The 6,735-nt window shown below is 46.3% G+C and overlaps 1 pseudogene; it reads right to left on the reverse strand.

Moving 5' to 3' along the window:
* Nucleotides 1–10: 10 nt before the first annotated feature.
* On the reverse strand, nt 11–2,641 carry LOC100596512 (annotated as a pseudogene).
* Between the last annotated feature and the right edge of the window lie 4,094 nt (nt 2,642–6,735).

Below are 6,735 nucleotides of genomic sequence, written 5' to 3' on the forward strand. Positions count from 1 at the left end.
CTTCTGTAACATCCCTCTTATAAACATTGTCATTATCTGTGGGTCAGTCATAGATATAAAAGAATGGAAGTGTTATTGTTACTTCATGGAATGTATGTCCACTTTAGCACAATCTGAGTAACGCTGACAGCCTCTGTGTATACAATGTGAGGTCCGTTATTGCACAGTTGGAAAAAAGTCTGGGGAACCCAGTCACTGGATAAGGATGAGACGCTGATCTCTGAAAACTCTCTTCATAATGGTTGATAGCACTGACCCAAAATTTGTATGTTGAACCTGGTTCTATACTACAAACTTGCACAGAAATTTTGGAAGGAAGGATATGTTCAGCTGCCACCAGGCAGTCACTGGTCCTCATCCATTTATATTTGACCTTGAAGGCAGCGATCGAAGAATTCCCAGTTGCCCAAGGAAATCAAGTGACATAGACCAACCTCTCTGATGCAGTGGAGATAATAAGGTGATCTGGTGCCTCTGGAGCGCCACTGTGCCTAGATGAATCTGTAAGCACCACTCCAAAATTGTTGTCTGTAGCTTCTGAAACGACAGGATACTTGGGGGTGCCTACGGGTTGAGAGGATGTCTGGGTGCTTTTTGATGATGCTGTTTTTCCTTTGCTGGTTCAGAAGGTAAGCATGGCAGGTGGGTTTTCACTTGCATCTCTTCTTGCTACCATCAAGAGTTCATAAAGACCAGATGGCACCATTTCAGCTAAGTGAAGCTCACTTTCACTTCCTGGGATTCAAACCCTGTGCCAACTTCCCATCACATCAACTTCATAGTCCAGATTTTGATACTTCACAAAATAGGCATTGATGGGCAGTCCACTTTCCTTGCCTGCCCTCCACACCACGTTGTATGTATCTGGTATGGGGGTCTGTAGGGTTTCAATTTGGTGGGAACCTCAGGAACAGAGATACCACTAGCATTTTTCTCTGATGGTGATTCCACTGCACTGGGATGTACTTTCTCTGGAAATGAGCTGAATAATCCAGTTTCTGAACCATCTCTTATTTTTTTTAATTATTCTGAGTAGTAACAAAGAGTGCCACTATTTCTCCTTTTGTTTGTTTCAAACAGAACAACCATGAGAGGTGGTTCTGCCTGCATGGTACCATGTTCATCTGTAGCTTCACAGATGTATTTCTCCACATGCTCCTGCATCACAGCCTGAGTATGGAGAGGGCTCAAGCCAGCTTAGGACATGATGAAGTAGACAGGCTCTAGGTCCAAGATTCCAGGTCTTGGTAAGTGTGACTTTTGGGATTTAGATCTAAGGACTTAAGAGAGATGGCTGGTTATCAATCCATGGCTGTCATACCAACAAATTACCGGACCCAACTGCCTGGTGGCATTGAAGGACAGAGTAACAACGTCTCCATCTACCACTTTTGTGCTTGCTGGTGACAAAATTATAACTTGCTTGAATCCATTGCCTTCTTTTATTTCAAGTCTTCCAGTAGACTGCATAAATCCAATCTCATTATCTGCTAAACACTGATGTAGCCTAGTATCTTGCATAATAACCCCACTGAATTTCAGTCAATTTCCTGCAGTTCAATGTCTTGAGGAAGGATAATTAGGCTCCGCATTATGAAACCAGTTATGGTTGGCAGTTGGGTTCCTACAAACATCAGTGATAAAGTGTTCTGTGGAAAATAGAGACACTATCTGATCCTGTAGTCCCTTAGATTAGGAGCGTGTTCAAGTACATTAACCATGGATGCCACATATTTTACATCTCCAGAGTTGTTTCCCACCATGCAGGAATCGTTTCCAGAGTCCACTGGGTCAATGCTATCTATGGCAAGATGAGAATACAACCTTCTCTAGTTGCTTCCCGGGGCAATATCCTGCCTGTTCTTTAGCCAACACACTTGAGGAGCCAGGACCCCACTAAACACACACTCCAAAGGTACAGGGCTATGTGAATGAACAGCCAATACCTGTGAACGAGCAGGGGAAGAATGCCAAAATCATCTGAAGAAAGGTGACTCACAAGAAGCTTTTGGCCAGTGGGTTCAACTTTTAATTCATGTGTGGCCAGATTATAAGCTGCACATTTGTATGATCCCTTGTCCTCCAAGGATACATTCAAAATCTAAAGATGTTCTTGTGGAGGGTTTAAGTAATTCTTTGTGGAATGCTTCAGCCTCTTCCCCTGGATTTTAGCGCACACCCCAGCTTTGGGGTTACTCTCTGGTACCCTGCATCCAATGAAACCAGCACCTTTATTATTTTGCTGTGATAAAATGCTTTGTGAATGAATCAAAATCACCAAGAACTGCTGTGGATACTGCTCCACGGCCACTTACAACAACATTGACCTATTGTTGAAAATGCATTGGCAGTAACCCAAAAGGGAGGAGTTAAGAGAAAAAAATTGTCAAAGTCCCCTGATGAATCTTGATATATTCCATGTTTCTATTCTATTTTTTCCATTATGTGACCTTGAGATGTGAGTGGTCACAGGTTTAGCAGAACAATATAGTTCTACAGGTCCACTACGTTTCTGGATGGCAGAGGGTAGCTCAGAAGTGAAATAAAGTGCCACGTCTGAACTCCCAAAAGAGCAGAGAATCGTAAGAGTAACAGACGGTGGTGTCCATAAAGGGCCAAGATCTGGATGCAGAGCGCCAGATTACAGAAGCAGGCAGGACAGGCTTCCAGAGCAAAACCCAAGCCTTGGTTTATTTTCCAAAATACTGTAGTCCAGGGTAAGCAAACACATTATTTAACCTTGACTCCTTCCTGCTTACTAAAGACTTTGATCAGGGACAGTCTTTTATTTTATTTTATTTTATTTTTTGCACACAATACAATAAACATTTTCTAAACGTACATACAAAGAAAAAGATGCATATCAAACTTATTAGGAAGGTTGCACATGGGAAGACGGGGAATAGAAATGGGGGGTGGGAATTAAAGAAAATAAATGAGAGAGGGACTTTGTATGGATCAATGATAATAACTCAATCCTCTATTTGATAAAGAAGAAGGAGAAGGAAGAGGAAGAAAAAGAAAGTGGGATAAAGGATCAGAAAGGGAGGAAAATAGAAAAAATTAGAGTATAACTCCAGGGTAGACCTGTTTTGTTGTCCCTTGGTTCATTGGTTGGTTTGACAGTTGTATTTTTCATATGTTTCGCCATGTTGGCCAGGCGGGTCTCAAGCTCCTAGTCTCAAGCGATCAACCCGCCTCAGCCTTCCAGAGTACTGGGACTACAGGCGTGAGCCACCACATCCAGCCCCCACATTGCTTCTGGCCTCTGTGGTAGACCTCCCAGACGGGGCGGCCGGGCAGAGGCACTCCCCACATCCCAGACAGGGAGGCCAGGCAGAGGTGCTCCTCAATTCCCAGACGGGGCGGCCGCGCAGAGATGCTCCTCACTTCCTAGACAGGGTGGCGGCCAGGCAGAGGGGCTCCTCACTTCCCGTACGGGGCGGCTGGGCAGAGGCTCTCCTCACATCCCAGACGATGGGTGGCCGGGCAGAGGTGCTCCTCACTTCCCAGACAGGGTGGCCGGGCAGAGGCGCCCCTCACATCCCAGAAGGGGCAGCTGGGCAGAGGCGCTCCTCACTCCCAGACGGGGCAGCTGCGCAGAGGCGCTCCTCACTTCACAGATAGGGCGGGCAGAGGCGCTCCTCAATTCCCAGACAGGGCAGCCGGGCAGAGGCGCTCCTAACTTCCCAGACGGGGTCGCTGCACTGAGGCTCTCCTCACATCCCAGAAGGGGCGGCCGCGCAGAGGCGCTCCTCACTTCCCAGACGGGGCGGCAGCGCAGAGGCGCCCCTCACTTCGTCCCAGATGGGGCGGCCGGGCAGAGACGCTCCTCACTTCCTAGATGGTGTGGCGGCCGGGCAGAGGGGCTCCTCAAATCCCAGACGATGGGAGGCCGGGCAGAGGCGCTCCTCACTTCCCAGATGGGGCGGCTGGGCAGAGGCGCTCCTCACTTCCCAGACAGGGCGGACAGGCAGAGGCACTCCTCACTTGATCAGGGACAGTCTTCATGCTCTCCACAGGGTGTCTCCCAAGATGAGAGTAACAGCTGGCTTACATCTTCAGTGATTCAAGTCTGCAAGGTGAATACACTTGTGCTTGGGAGGGAAAGCAGAGAAGCCGCTGTCTGTTCTTAGCCTGGAACTCACTTCAGTGCTAAAAGCACATCATAGCAGTTCTGCTTGCAATAAAGTCTAAACTAACAATCTGCCTTTGGCTTGAGCTTTTCTCTTACAAAATAAGCTGTTAAGTCATGCCTTGATTTTAGGTCTCTCCACGGGGCGGGCTAAGCATCTAGAGCTCCCCTGTGGCAGCCAGCTGGGAAAGCCACCCCTGTGTCATGCCCTCAGGTGTGAGGCAGTGGCCATGGTGGCGGCTGTGATCTGAAGGGGCCCCTTCAGGCCGGCATGGGGCAGAGGAGGGTGTGCTGCCTCCCACGCCAGGGCAGAAGCGCTGGTAGGGCGAGCGGGCCGTGAGGTCCCAGGTCTCCTTGCACTGAGTGACCTCAACAGGGAACCAGGGCTCAGGGGAGGTTAACTGGGTTGGGGGTGGGGGGCGGAGTGACAGGACCCATCCCTGTGGCAATGCTACTCTGAATGGAGGCCTGCCTACAGGTAACCAGGGGGTCACAAGGCCCAACAGGAGCAGGAGAGGAGCAGGAGGAGGAGCCATCCCAGACAGAGACAGGCAAGGCAGGCTGCAGAGACCACCCCCAGTCGGTATTTTTTTAACCCATCCTTCTCCCGCCACCCTCAAGTAGTCCACAGAGTCTATTTTTCCCATATTGATGTCTATGTGTGTTCAATAGTTAGCTCCCCCATGTAAGCGAGAATATACAGCATTTGGCTTTCTATCCTGCATGAATTTGCTTATGATTAAGGCCTCCAGCTCCATCCACATTGTTGTAAAGGACGTGATTTCATTCTTTTTACTGCTGTATAGTATTCCATGGTGTATATGTACTATATTTTATTTATACAGTCTACCATTGAGGGACTCCTGGGTTGATTAGGTCTGTGCTATTTTAAATAGTGCAGCCATGAACATAGGAGAGTATGTGTCTTTTTGGTAGAATGATGTATTTTCTTTTGAGTATATACTCAATAATGAGATAATTGTATCAAAAGGTAGCTCCGTGTTCAGTTCTTTGAGAGATCTCCAGACTGTTTTCCATAGTGGGTGCACTAATTTACATTTCTTGCTCTATGTTTAGTTCACAAAATTTCTACTAGACTCAGCTCAGGGCTGCAGCCCTGACTGCAGCAGGTGCTGGGGCTTCCCTAAGTAGATACTGTGCACAGGTAAAGAGAGTGCTCAGATCCCAGGGTTGTGAGAAGAGATGCAGAGGAAGGAGTTAAGGAGAGGGCCACAGTTGGATGCCCTGAGGAGGGATGACAGGCAGATGTAAGGAAGGTGGTACTGTGCTAGTCACTGGTGACATCCTCCTAGTTCCAAAATCTCCTGGAAAGCAGGAAGCCTCACAATTCCCAAGCATGCTGCAGTTCTGGAGGGCACAGGGCTACTATTCTTCCCAGCGTGACTCTCTTTTCTCCCAATAAACATGGGACTCTGAAGCCAGGAGTCAGAATGAATTATCTTCCACCCACACAACGCTTAAACCTTCGATTTATGATTGAATCACACACACACACATGCGCAGGCACACACATGCATCCATCTCTGTAATAAAACGTCATTAGCTAATGCTAGACAGATCTGTGATCTGTGATTATCTCTACCCTTTTGGGCAACAAGAATAGTGAATTGATTGACAAAACTGATTGACTCCTGGAAAGTCATGTAAAAATGTAATATACATGTAATACACATGGTGTACTCCCCCTGTGATATCAGCAGCAACATTCCCCTAGAGTATTACAAATAATATCAGAGGGAGTGTACACCCATAATGTACATAGCTTGTAAAATTAGGAGCAGCATCTCCCAAAGATATTATGAATAATATCACAGAATGTGTACACACATGGCTTATACCCCATGTGATGTTAGGAGTTACATCCTTCTAGTATGTTAGGAATAATACCACAAAGGTGTTCACACATGGAGAACAGCGTATGTAATATTAGGATTAACATGCCTCGAAAATATTACAAATAACATCACGGGGGTGTGCACACATAATGTACATGCCCTGTGACATTAGGAGTACATTTCCCTGACACATTACGAGTAATATCAGAGAGTGTACACCTTCTGTGACATTTGGAGTAATGTCCCCTGGATAGTACGAATAGTATCACAGGGTGTACATCCCTTGTGACCTGAGGAGTAACCTCTTTCTTGGATAATGCAAATAATATCACAAAATGTACAGCCCCTGTGGCATTAGGAGTAACATCCACCTAGGATATTATGAATAATATCACAGGAAGTATACCCCGTGTGACAGTAGGAGTAACCTCCCCCAAGGATATAATGAACAAATACAGAGGATGTACACGTATTGTGACATTAGCAGTAGCATCCATTTAGGATATTATGAAAATTATCACATTGTGAACACCCCCTGTGATATTAGGAGTAACATCCCCCTACAATATTGGGAACAATATCACACGGTGTACATTCCTTGTGACATTAGAGGTAACATTTCTTTAGGATATTATGAATAATATTACAAGACGTACAGCCCCGTGATATTAGGAGTAACATTTCCATAAAATATTACAAATAATATCACCGTGTGTACACCACGGGTGACATTAGGAATACAAA

This window comes from Nomascus leucogenys, unplaced genomic scaffold (assembly GCF_006542625.1).
Source record: "Nomascus leucogenys isolate Asia unplaced genomic scaffold, Asia_NLE_v1 001638F_29296_qpd_obj, whole genome shotgun sequence".
Lineage (NCBI taxonomy): Eukaryota > Metazoa > Chordata > Mammalia > Primates > Hylobatidae > Nomascus > Nomascus leucogenys.